This window comes from Mesoplodon densirostris, chromosome 5 (assembly GCF_025265405.1).
Source record: "Mesoplodon densirostris isolate mMesDen1 chromosome 5, mMesDen1 primary haplotype, whole genome shotgun sequence".
Classification (NCBI taxonomy): domain Eukaryota; kingdom Metazoa; phylum Chordata; class Mammalia; order Artiodactyla; family Ziphiidae; genus Mesoplodon; species Mesoplodon densirostris.
Genome location: NC_082665.1, coordinates 140,228,473 through 140,242,128, shown reverse-complemented (window position 1 = coordinate 140,242,128; position 13,656 = coordinate 140,228,473). Strand labels below are relative to the sequence as shown.

The following is a 13,656-nucleotide window of genomic DNA, read 5'->3' as shown; positions in this document are numbered from 1 at the left end:
AAAACACAATTCTCCTGCACACTCTTATGTCTGGATCAGTGTGAAGAGCTGAATATATTGAGTATATTATTCAACCTACAGGTTTTGCAGCTGTAGCTTGTTACTTACCTATCAGCTGACTGCATTTGATTGGACCAATTAATTGATTAATTAATTAAAGCAACAACTTTAAAGTATGGTCCTTGTTATTGAGACTATGGCATTTCAAAAAAAAAAAATCCATATGCTTTCTTCTTCCCTCCAGGAATATAATAGGAGAGACACATAGAATTAAACATAATGTAAGGTAAGATATGGTATTTGTCATAAGAGAGGCATAAACAAAATTTGATTGGGCAATGTTTGATGTTTTGATCACTTGCTGATTTACAAAATCAGAACAAAATTTCACATCAAAAACTTTTCCTTCTCTCTCCTTCATACTCTGCTTTCCTCCATTCCCTCCCCTTACCTCCTCCCTTTTCTCTTCCCCTCTCCCTGACTCTGAAACCTACGGCAATATGACATTTTCAAAAGACCTTTCTTGGGGTGGTGGCAGTGGGTTTGTGAGATTGCTGCCTGAATCCTCTCCAGGCTTTTGTCTTTTGGGGGCAGTTTTGTCCGAGTGCCCATCTGTAGCCAGCTAGCCTGGGCTCCCATAGATGAGCTTAAGCTCTGTGAATGCTGGGTCTTAGGGCTGGTCACAGCTTTTCAGCTACAAGGGTGTCCATTTTTATGGTTGAAGTGGGTCAGACCAAGCAGAGACCAAGTTCTGACAACTCCAGACAAATATTTGAAAAGAGGACACTCGTCGCCAGGACATTCACACTTTGCAGAACTGTGCAGGATTTCCCTCTCTTCCATTATTTGTTTGATCTAATACAGATTCCCTTGTCACTAACAAAAAAGCCTTTTCCTCCTTTTTATGATGGTTTATTTGTTCATTTTTATTGTTTTAAAATTATTTACTATAAAAATTTCAGCATACTGACTACTTTTTTTCATAAATTTTCTATCTGTTCTGAAATGTTAAGTGGTTGAGCCATGTTTTTCCTTTCCCTGAGGCTGACTTGATTCTCTGGCAGTATTTTCCAAGGAAATTTTAAGTCCTCCTTATACTATTTCATAGTCACCCCATGAAACCAAGGAATAATTAATTTTCTCCCAAACGGGTTGCATTCAAGTGTTTTAGAAGCTCTAAGTAGGACTAACCTGTAGCTAATCAAAGATGTAGAAATAACTGGTCAGTTTATATGTTATTTCAGATTCCTCCTTTTTCTCCTTTGTTGCCGTTCTTTGGGTCAATTGGAAAGTGGCACAACCCAGACCAGTCTGATTAGTACTTGCTGGCTGTTTGGATGAGTGGATTTAGGCAGGAGGGGTTGCAAAGTGTGTTTGAGGACTTGGTTTTGTCATTTTCATGTGATTCCTATCCTATTTGTAAAATAAAGTCTTCATTCTGAACAATTTCTAACATATACAAAAGTAGAGAGAATAATGTAATAAATCTCCATCACCCAACATCAATATTTATCAACTCATAGCCAATTTAATTTTGTCTATATTTCCATCCACTATTCTGCCCCAGGAATATTTTAAAGCACATTCTAGACATATTATTTAATATGTAAATATTTATTATTTAGCGAATATATAGTTAATGTTTGCTATAAAGCCGAGTGGTTTCTTCAAAGCAACTAGTGTGTTTTTCTGAAACACTGCCTGGTTTGAGCTTTTAGGTTACTGTTCTTGATCCTTTTAACAGTTTTGCTTCCAATACCAGAGCCTTTATTAGCCACTGGAATCAAGGAGCTCTGTAGTTCTCAAGAGGAAAAGAATAATTCAGTTGATTATCATCATAATCAATGAAGATGGACGCTTCAAGTGGGAAATCTCACAATTCCCAGAGCCTAGTAGTCAGAGTGGAATCAGAATAATTTACTCAAAAGTTTCTGAGTTTGGGAAAATGTGATGACTATAAATTTCTTTTATAAAAAAATAATATGAACTTGTGCTGGTATGGAAAAACCATTGTACTTGAAAAACTATCACCGATGTGCATTGGATTTCCACTTCAAACTACCCAAGGCAACCCCCCAATTATCAATACAATAATAAATATGAATTCGTGCACTGTGATTTAAGTGTAATGTTTTCTTATCTCACTAAATTGTATGAAGCCGTATGCTGTGGTTAATTTTTTTTTTTTTTTTTTTTTTTTGTGGTATGTGGGCCTCTCACTGTTGTGACCTCTCCCGTTGCGGAGTACAGGCTCCGGACGCGCAGGCTCAGCGGCCATGGCTCACGGGCCCAGCCGCTCCGTGACATGTGGGATCTTCCCGGACCGGGGCACGAACCCATGTCCCCTGCATCGGCAGGCGGACTCTCAACCACTGCGCCACCAGGGAAGCCCTGTGGTTAATTTTTAAAAAGAGATTACCGATCCCTTAGAAATCTATGCCAAACTATTTATGGATGAAATAGTATGATGTCTAGAATTCGCTTCAAATAATCTTGGGTGGGGGGTCGTGAGTGAGTGTAGAAAGAATCAAGATTTTTATTGCTGGGTGATGGGTACTTGGGGGTTCATGATAATATTCTCTCTACTTCTGTAAATAATTAATTTTTTTCTTAATAAAATAGTAAAAAAAAAAAGACAAAAAAGCCAGGAAAATCCCACTAAAGTGTCTATCTGTCCATTCATCTATCAGCAGAGAAGTCAAAAGTTAGAATGAAAACGTTTGGAATTTAAAAAGGTGGGGGTTTATTTCCATCATCTTGGACTACCTATGTATATGCTTGGAAAAGCCAATGAACCTCTTTTAATTTGGGTTTTCACATGTATAAAAATACTCCACCTGGTTTAAATAAATGCCAGTATGTTTCCAGATACCCCTATATGTTAGATATCAATTCCTAACACCTTGCAAGCAAAAATGTTGCTTAATAATTTAAACTTGCAGTTACTTGAATGTTTGCCATCTAATTGTTTTGAGATCTATGGAAAGATCTAGTTGTTACTTTCTGCTTGTAGTTGTTTTGTGCATTGATTATGATAGAACCTTTCTCAGTATGTGGGGAAAATAATGATTGTTATAGATTTTAAAATGAGATTATTGCTAGAGCATAATGCTGGGCCATCCACTTTCCTGGTGGGAGATGTGGACTCTTGAAGTTCAGGGTTAACCCCTACCTCATTGTTTCTTCCTTTATAGCATATCTGCCCTTCCGACTTCATTTCTGGGCCATTCCTGCTGGATGTAGAACACATATCAGCCTCCTCAGCTTCAATTCATTGTGGAACTTGGAGTTGAATCATGATTTTCAGTCTTGGGTTTTCAGAGCAGGTCTCTGTTTTTAGATTATGTTACCCTTCCTCATTGTCTAGCCAGGTCTGCAATATTAGGGATGAGAACCAGTAAACCCTTCAAAATGGCAAACTTACCTTCCTCCTAACCTGATCTTCCCATAGATTGGGACTCTACATGAGCTGGCTATGCCAGATTTTCCTTCCTGGGACTCAGATCTCCCCTAGGGTACAAAACAGCGCTAGACCTTACGCTGAGACTAGAACATTAGAAGCATTCTAGTCCTTTCCTTCCCGGGGCTAGATCCTGGTCCATACATCTCCAGTAGCTGTGGTTCTCTTGATAGCACTCAGAAATGGTGGCTTTTCTTATCACTGTGCTATGCCTGCTGCAACAGACTTCTGGTACCAAACCCTATCTGAACATGCCAAGCTTTGGAAGCCATGTAGTGAACTGACTGACCTTCCTTGGTCCAACCTTTGCCATCAAGGAAGCATTTCCCAGAGGGTTTGCATCAGAATCATCTGGGGGATGTTTGCAAAAATTCATATTCCTGGACTTTACTCCAGATCTAATGAATCAGAATGTCTGTGTCAGGGTGTTCATCAGGAATGTGCATTTTATTTTATTTTTTATTTTTTCGGCTGCGCTGCATTGCTTGTGGGATCTTAGTTCCCCGACCAGGGATTGAAACCACGCCCTCTGCAGTGAAAGCACGGAGTCTTAACCACTGGACCGCCAGGGAATTCCCAGGAATGTGTATTTTAATTAAATGCAGTTTAAAAATCACTAACTAAAGCCCTAGACTTTGCCCTTGGATTTGGGCTTTTCTCTGAACCCAAGTTTTCTTTTCTTTCTCTGGTTTCCATTGCTGTGATGTTAAATTGCCTGATTCCTGTGCTTTCTAGTGTCTGGACTTGAGTAGAGAATCAGAAAAACAACAGCAACAATAATAAGAAGAACACTGGACTGGTTCTTAGCAAGCAAGGCTAGTTGTCTCAAACATACTACTTGTGTTACCACCAGTTCCCTTACTGAAATTCACTGTCTTCTTCTTGATCTAGCATTAGAGTATGAATAAGTGCATGATGTTAGTTTCAGAAAGTTTAAAATCACTATATAAGTGCAATGTATTATTTAACAAACAGTTAATGAACTCATAGTCTATTTAGGGGCACTGTACAACTTGCCCCCTGAACACAGTACAAAGGAAATGAAGGATATACTTTCTGCCCAAGGAAAACCTATAAGGAAGATAACAGGCACACATAATGTTACAGGAAAACAATCAGAAAGCAACATACCTGATTCATATCCCAAATATTTAGTGATGCAAATCTGAGTTCTCTGGAAGATACTGGATAACCATGTGTTTATGTACCAACTGTTGTATCTGTTTATGTTATCTATGAATTTATGTAGTCATCTCTGTCAAATGCCTACTGTTCATTATATCTATATTTTTCTGTTTTTAAGTGAATATGAGGTGCTTAGAATGTAAGCTCCATGTGGGCGAGCATTGTTCTCTGTTTTCTTTACTGATGTGTTTTTACTACACAAACTGTGTCAGCTACATAATGTATGTTCAATAAGTATTTGTTGTCTGACTGACTTTCCTAATGGTTGACTAAATGAAGTTAATCAGAAAATAGTTTCAAGAGGTGATGAGTGTAAGGGAGATCTCACAGGTGTCCATAGATACATAGGAAATGGTTGTAGCAGGGAGGACTGTGGGATTGTAAAATAGAAATGTCTTGGGGGGAATGGGGTGAATGTCTCCACATTTGACAGTTTTGGTCTGCCTCCTATGGGCCAAGTCGGTTACCGACAACTTGGGGTGGTTGTCATTGTGATTTTCTGGCTCTGAGGAGGAAACCCCTCGCCTTTAGGTCTGAGACTGTTGAGTAGTGGAACTTAATTCTGTTTGGGGTTGTAGGCATGGGGAGGTGCTTTTTAGAATTGGAAATTTTTTTCCTTTAGGAATTTTGTCTCTTTGCCTACACAAATAGTTTGGACAGTGGCACACATTTGCCAAGTTTGACTGGTTGTGGTTTCATTTGTAGCATTGTGTCCTTTGCAATTTCAGTTTCCAATCCATACAAGGAAAGAGAGGAAGACTTTTCTCTTGGAAACTATTAGTGAGGTTAGTCAAAGTTGAACCAGCTACTGATCATATACCACTTGTACCCAACCAGGATTCTAAATCCATCTGGAATATAATTTGGCAATCTTTTGATCTATATTATATGTGAAATTTTAATTGTTAAAAAAATTACTTGCACATATAGCAGTTTGTTGTTTGTATCCCAGTACTGAAGAGCAGTGATACCTTGTGTGGACATATATTTTAAAACTGCAGTTTTCAACCTTTCATTCACTCAACAAATATTTATTGTCTGCCTCCTAAGTGCCAGGCCCTCTTCTAGGTTCTGGAGACAAGGTGATAAACAAGTCAAGGTTCCTTGTGGAAATTACATTCTAGTGGGAAGACAGGTGATGGTAATAAACACAGAAAGAACACATATAAAAGGGAACTTCAGATAGTCTTAAGTGCTCTGTTAAACCAAAATAGGATAATGTGTTAGAGAAAGCCTTAAGAGGTGGAGAAGCTAGCGTAATCAGTGGCCTTTCTGAGGTGTCAGCGTTTGAGCTGAGACCCAAATGATGTGCAGGAATTAGCTATGAGAAGAATAAGGGGTAGGGGATTCTGGCTGAGGAAAGAGCATATAAAGGCCCTGGTTTGGAACTAGCTTGATGTGTTCAAGTATTTGCTCAGGCACAAGTATTTTGTGCCAGGTACAACATACTCTAAAGTACTAGGGAAATGTTGATGAATAAAGCAGGCATTTTGGGTTCCACCTCTCATAGAACTATGTTCTTGTGGGAAAGAAAGACAAAACAAAAACAAACAAGAAAAGTATCAGATGATAATAAATGAATACTAAGTGAGAAGGAATAACATGATAGGAACTTTTTGGTAGGGCCAGAGAACGCGTTTCTGAGTAACTGACCTGTATATTAGGAAGGTGGCAATATGAAATTCACACTTGTATCACATCCTCCCTTTGGATATTTCAAGTGATGGGTTGGTACATAGTAATACAGGCTGAGGATAATGTGTGACACCTGTAGATTTACCTGTAACCCCAGCACTTTCTCTTCCGCTGATGTATGCATGTGGGAATGCAAGGAACTACAACTGTTGGAGTTTACAAAAAAGAGAAATAATTTGTAAATTTATGTACTTTATTAGTAGTAGTAAATTACGTACAGCTCTCCTCACCAAGGGTTTGTGATATTTAGGGTCAAAATATCTGTTTTAATTGATGGGAATGTATGGCAGAATTAAGGAGCTTTTGCTAAATAAATATTAAAGAATAGCTTTAATAGTGATGAAACTTAAAATTAAATAAGGAGGGTATGCAAATTAATGTGGATATGAGCCATCTTGCAAAGGCCAGAATCAGCCTTGGTTTTAGCCTTCTTATACTTTTTTTTTAATTATTAAAAGCAGTGGATTCAGCATTGAGAACATTTTTTTGTATTTTATAATTTTTTTCAAATGTTGGGATATTGCCTTATTTTATACCATGGAAAATGTATTGGATATTTAAGTTAAGAGTTTAACATTGCAAGGAATCCAATTCTGTTTAAAGTAGTTCATGTTAAAAGGTGTTTCCTGATAGGAAAGAGCGTCAGGAAACAGAGCTTACATTCTGCATGTGGATGGCACTGAAAAGTAGGAGGCCACATGCATCTCTGTCTCTACACATCTGCTCCATCTATTCTCCTGTTCCTCCCCTCTCATAAGCTTTCTTTCCTTACTTATCTTTTTTCCGTCTCTCCAAAAATTCACTTTACATATGGTGTTAGTTGATAATGGTCTCAAATTCTACATGGCCTATAGTTCCAGTCCTCACAGTAGTCTGACTGACTTAATCTCTCCACGACCCTATTCCAAATTTTTGGAAGAGTTGATCTGACTTCTTTCCACTTTGAATTAGACTGGTCCAATCTAATTAGACTCTGGTCCAATCAGCTGTAGCTGGAGTAGGGGAGCAGATAGGGGCTACATAGTATGTACCTGTGATATATTAGGTAATTATTAACAAATAATATCACCTTACATAAAAAGTAATTAATGACTATATCATGTTTAAAAACTTGGAACAATCCTTACAAGGGTAAAGTATCAATACTCTATTGATCGACTTTCCACCCACACCAATCATGAGCCCATTCACCCTTTCCCTACTCACTACTCTCCCTAGAGCTAAACTAGATTTGGAGATATACACATATACGCACATTCCATAGAAAATACATAATATTATATAAATTAATTTCTCTGTTTAACAAATATTAATTGAATACACTGGGGATTAGGCATTGAATAAAGTGAATAAAGATCCTCGCCCTCATGGAGCTTACCTTCTAGGGGATGCAGACAGAGATAAAACTAAATAAATAAATGTGTTATATGGTATTTGAAAATATCGTAAACGCTGTGCAAAAAAATAAATCCTGAGGATAAATAGGAAACAGAGTGGTCAGAGAACAGTTCTAATTGAAGGTGACATTTGAGCCAAGACTTGTAAGAGGTCATCTAGAGAAAGGACATTCTAAACAGAGGGAACAGCAAGTGACCTGCATATTCAAAGAACACAAATTTCTGTGAGTCTGAAGCAGAATGAATGAGGGGAGAGTAGGAGCGGTCAGAGTGATTGAGAAATGCTGGGTGCTGGGGAAGGAGTTGGGTGACTGATCATTCAGGTTCTTGCTAACAAGTTTAAGGCCTTTGGCTTTTATTCTCTGTGAAGTGGAAGACACTGTTAGGTTTTGAGCAGAGTAAGTTGATCTGACATATTTTAAGTGGATCGTTATGGTTTCTGGGTTGAGACCAGACTGAAGGAGGCTGGCAGTGGTCGGATGTTAGGAGGCTGTTGCTATGAGGCAGGCAAGAGCTCATAGTGACTTTGACAGAGAAGTATGTAGCAGAAAAGGTGGTGAGTAGTCAAGACTGTGGATTGATTCTGAAGGTAGAGCCAACAGAGATTTCTCCTGGATTAGATGTCCAGGTGAGAGAAAGCAAGAGGTCAGGGTTGACAAGTTTCTGAACTTGAATAACTGCAATGCAGTTTTCATTAACTGAGATACAGAAGACTGTGGAAAGGGAAGGTTTTTAGTATGTGTGTGTGTCTGTGGGAAAATCAGGAACTTGATTGTGGGAATGTTAAATTAAAGATGCCTTTAGACATTTGGGTGGAGTCGTTGAGCAGGCAGTCGGATTTGAGTCCTCAGCATAGTGACAGTATTTAAAGCCTTGAGACTGAATGAGATCACCAAGAAATGAATTTAACGGTAGAAAAGAAGAGGTTTAAAGCCCATCTTTGTCACCCCAATATTTATTTATTTTTTAATTTAAAAAGTTTTGGCTGCATTGGGTCTTCATTGCAGTGTGTGGGCTTTCTCTAGTTGTGGCAAGCGGGGGCTACTCTTTGTTGCGGTGAACAGGCTCTAGGCGTGTGGGCTCAGTAGTTGTGGCATGTGGGCTCAGTAGTTGTGGCACGTGGGCTCAATAGTTGTGGCTTGCGGGCTCTAGAGCACAGGCTCAGTAGTTGTGGTGCACGGGCTTAGTTGCTTCACGCCATATGGGATCTTCCCAGACCAAGGCTTGAACCCGTGTCCCCTGCATTGGTGGGAGGATTCTTAACCACTGCACCACTAGGGAAGTCCTGGCACCCCAATATTTAGAAGTCTTAGAGGTTTGCAAGAATTAGCAAAGGAGACCGAGAAACAGTGAGAAAGGAGGAAATACAGGAGAGGGTGGTGTCCAGGAAGCCAAGCGAGGGAGGTGTTTCAAGAAGGAAGGAATGATCAGATGTGTCAAATATTGATTACAGGCCAAGTCAGATAAGTGACCATTTGATTCAGTAACACAGAGGCTATTTGACGTAAGCAGTTGGGGTTGTGATGGTGGAGATAAAGATCCCTTTGGAGTGGGTTTGAAGGAGACAATAGGAAGAAAGGAATTGGAGACAATGACTATATAGGATGAATAAAATGGTAATATGTATTCTGCAAATTTTTCACAGAGCAGTATGTGCTAGGGATTCATACTGTTCTTTACAGCTCTATCTCACTTCTCTTAAGCATTCCATAGCTTTCAATGATATGAATGACCACAAAGTGTTTAAGATGGTTCTCTAAACAGGCCCTAAGTCTCTGTTTTAGTAGCAAGAATGTCATTCATCCCTACCCTAACACACTAATACAGATGAAATGTTAAGTGGAAATCCAGAGATAGTGGGAGAGGCCAAAGCATTTTCAATAGTCTATATGGGGACTAGAGTGGACAGCAGCCTGGCTGCAGTGGGGATTTCATAAGGAAACCAGTAGAAAATAAAGGTTCCTAAACTGGTCTCTGAGGGCTCTGCTCCTTGGATTAGGACCAACACTACACAGGGAAACATAGTCCTATGCCTCACAAGAAACAACCTTCCAGGCCATAGATACTTCTGTCAGTAATATATTTTTTTTTTTTTGCGGTACGCGGGCCTCTCACTGTTGTGGCCTCTCCCGTTGCGGAGCACAGGCTCAGGACGCGCAGGCTCAGCGGCCATGGCTCACGGGCCCAGCTGCTCCGCAGCCTGTGGGATCCTCCTGGACCGGGGCACAAACCCGTGTCCCCTGCATCGGCAGGCGGACTCCCAACCACTGCGCCACCAGGGAAGCCCCTATCTATTTGTTTCAAAACATGTAAGTTTCCATAATTTGGTTATGAAACCAATTACAGCTCTCCATTTCCTTTGTGCTAAAGAGTGAAAGTTTTTTCAGTTGTTGTTTGGGTACCAACCTCTGGGATGAACATCTGTGCTCTCTGATGCTATTCTCTGTACTCTCAATACAACTCATCCTATTTTGGAATGCTTTCTAGCTAGGAACTTCTTTTAGTTCCAAACTCTCTCTTAGGAAGACAGGAGCTGTCTCTCTCCAACCTCCCACATTGCACAGCTGTTTATGAGGCTCGTAATTAATGAAGATTTGCTAACAATCACACACCCAGTGATGTTCCGGGCTTGTTGAGAGGAGCAAGGGTGGGCAGCAATCACTGGGCTGGGCCTTCAACTGTGCATTTTGCCAGTGGGCTGTAGATTAGCTATTATATTTTTTAGTAAGAGAATTTCTGGAAGCTCTACTGGTGTAGTTCAGGCTATATTACTTGGGAAATATGGAATGATCTGAAAAGTAGACAAATTAAAGGGGAATTTTCTGAACAGAATTAGGTTTTGTTGCTGTTGTTGTTGTTAGGCCTGTTTAAAGAGTAGTAATACTATATCCCCTACCAATTCTTCAGAATTTCCCCATTTATTTTCTGGGTTGCTGGATTTCTATTTTCAATTGTTTATAAAATGGTAGCTTCTGCAGCCAACCTCACTTTCTTTGTTCTGATGATGAGAGCTTGATCTAGTATGAAGGTTGAAAAGTCAAGTATCTGTAGGAGTCAAAGAAGGAACCAAGCACAGCAGCCCAGCATTAGAAGTCACTGGATAGAAAAAAAAAAAAAAAAAAAGAAATCACTGGAGGGAGATGAGGACTGGGGTGGATTAGTGAGAGAATGCTCCGCTCTAGTCAGTTGCCATGTGAGAATGTGTGCCTGCTCTTAATACTCCTCAAGTGTTTCAAGAGATGCTAGGAATCTGGATTTTAACATGACATCTTTCATCTTGGAAATGTTGGCAACAAACTCAAAGTTTTAAGAAAAGCACTCTGTAACCCAATACGTTGTGGGCCAAAGCAAACACATCTGCAGGCTGGATCCAACCCCAGGCCATCAGTTTGTGACTTCTGATCCAGATGGATCAGTGGTTATGGCGATGATTTGGGACTGGTTCTTTTCAGACTTAAAAACAACTGGTTGCTAGTGATCTAAACGTTCTCACTTACAAGTTGTTCTCTTTGTTTCCTGTTTTTGTAACAAATCTTAAATCACATTAGTCTGATATTTGAAACCTGCTGGTTAAAAGTAGAGGGACCATACATCCAGGACTGCCCAGCACAGCACTGGCTTAGGCCTGTAGCAGTTAAAATTATTAATACTGTTCCCTTTCATTTCTGACATGTTCCAGTTAGGACAATAAATTATATAGATGCTTTAATTAAGAGTCTCTTTTATCCCCACTCCCCCATTTTTCACTTACTTTTATTTTTTATTTATTATTTTATAGTGAAAACTTTTATGTTTAGAATTAGCCAGCTGGACTCAGTTTAGATGACCCCAATTGTGCTGGCAACATCCAAAGCATCATACTCAGGAGCCAGTGGAACATATGCCTTCTTCTCTCCATCAGGCCTGATCAGAGTGTTGACTCTGGCCATGTCAATGTCATAGAGCTTCTTCACAGCCTGTTCAGTTTGGTGCTTGTTCGCCTTGACATCCGCAATGAGCACCGGTGTGTTGTTGTCTTCTATTTTCTTCATGGCTTACTCGGTGGTGAGGGGGAACTTGTTCATGGCATAGTGGTCAAGCTTGTTTCTCCTAGGGGCACTCTTCCAAGGATATCTGGGCTGCCTCCTGAGCCAAAGTGCTTTGTACCGTCTGAAGGTGTGTGACATCTGGATCTCCTTTTATTTTTTCGTGGCCGTGGACGCCTTTCAACACTACTTTCTTGGCCTTCAAAGCTTTTGCTTTGGCTTGGGCTTTCAGAGGAACAGGGGCTTCCTTCTTCGCCTTCAGCGCCATCTTTGTGCAAAGGGGTCACTTATTATTATTTTTAATTTATTTATTTATTTATTTAATTTTTATTGAAGTATAGTTAATTTACAATGTTGTGTTAGTTTCAAGTATACAGCAAAGTGATTCGGTCAGATTCTTTTTCATTACAGTTTATTACAAGATATTGAGTATAGTTCTCTGTGGTATACAGTAGGTCCTTGTTGTTTACCTACTTTATATATAGTAGTATGTGTACATACATATGCATTCTGTGTGTATATATTATATATATATATTATTTAACAGCTTTATTGGAGTATAATTGCTTTACAATGGTGTGTTAGTTTCTGCTTTATAACAAAGTGAATCAGTTATACATATACATATGTCCCCATATCTCTTTACTTTTGCATCTCCCTCCCTCCCACCCTCCCTATCCCACCCCTCTAGGTGGTCACAAAGCACTGAGCTGATCTCCCTGTGCTATGCGGCTGCTTCCCACTAGCTATCTATTTTACATTTGGTAGTGTAAATATGTCCATGCCACTCTCTCACTTTGTCCCAGCTTACCCTTCCCCTCCCCGTGTCCTCAAGGCCATTCTCTACATCTGCATCTTTATTCCTGCCCTGAGCTTAGGTTCTTCAGAACCTTTTATTCTTTTTTTTTTAGATTCCATATATATGTGTTAGCATACAGTATTTGTGTTTCTTTCTGACTTACTTCACTCTGTATGATAGACTCTAGGTCCATCCACCTCACTACAAATAACTAACTTTCGTTTCTTCTTATGGCTGAGTAATATTCCATTGTATATATGTGCCACATCTTCTTTATCCATTCATCTGTTGATGGACACTTAGGTTGCTTCTGTGTCCTGGCTATTGTAAATAGAGCTGCAGTGAACATTTTGGTACATGACTCTTTTTGAATTATTGTTTCTCAGGGTATATGACCAGCAGTGGCATTGCTGGGTCATATGGTAGTTCTATTTGTAGTTTTTTAAGGAACCTCCATGCTGTTCTCCATAGTGGCTGTATCAATTTACATTCCCACCAACAGTGCAAGAGGGCTCCCTTTTCTCCACACCCTCTCCAGCATTTTGTTGTTTGTAGATTTTTTGATGATGGCCATTCTGACCAGTGTGAGATGATATCTCATTGTAGTTTTGACTTGCATTTCTCTAATGATTAATGATGTTGAGCATTCTTTCATGTGTTTGTTGGCAATCTGTATATCTTCTTTGGAGAAATATCGATTTAGGTCTTCTGCCCATTTTTGGATTGTGTTGTTTGTTTATTTGATGTTGAGCTGCATAAACTGCTTGCAAATTTTGGAGATTAATCCTTTGTCCGTTGCTTCATTTGTAAATACATTCTCCCATTCTCAGGGTTGTCTTTTAGTCTTATTTATGGTTTCCTCTGCTGTGCAAAAGCTTTTAAGTTTCATTAGGTCCCATTTGTTTATTTTTGTTTTTATTTCCATTTCTCTAGGAGGTGGGTCCAAAAGGATCTTGTTGTCCAAGAGTGTTCTGCCTATGTTTTCCTCAAGAGTTTGATAGTTTCTGGCCTTACGTTTAGGTCTTTAATCCATTTTCAGTTTATTTTTGTGTACGGTGTTAGAGAGTGTTCTAATTTCATTCTTTTTCATGTAGC

General features: G+C 39.4%; 1 pseudogene; it reads right to left on the bottom strand.

The window, feature by feature from the left end:
* Positions 1-11,555: 11,555 nt before the first annotated feature.
* On the bottom strand, positions 11,556-12,030 carry LOC132491337 (large ribosomal subunit protein uL23-like; annotated as a pseudogene).
* Between the last annotated feature and the right edge of the window lie 1,626 nt (positions 12,031-13,656).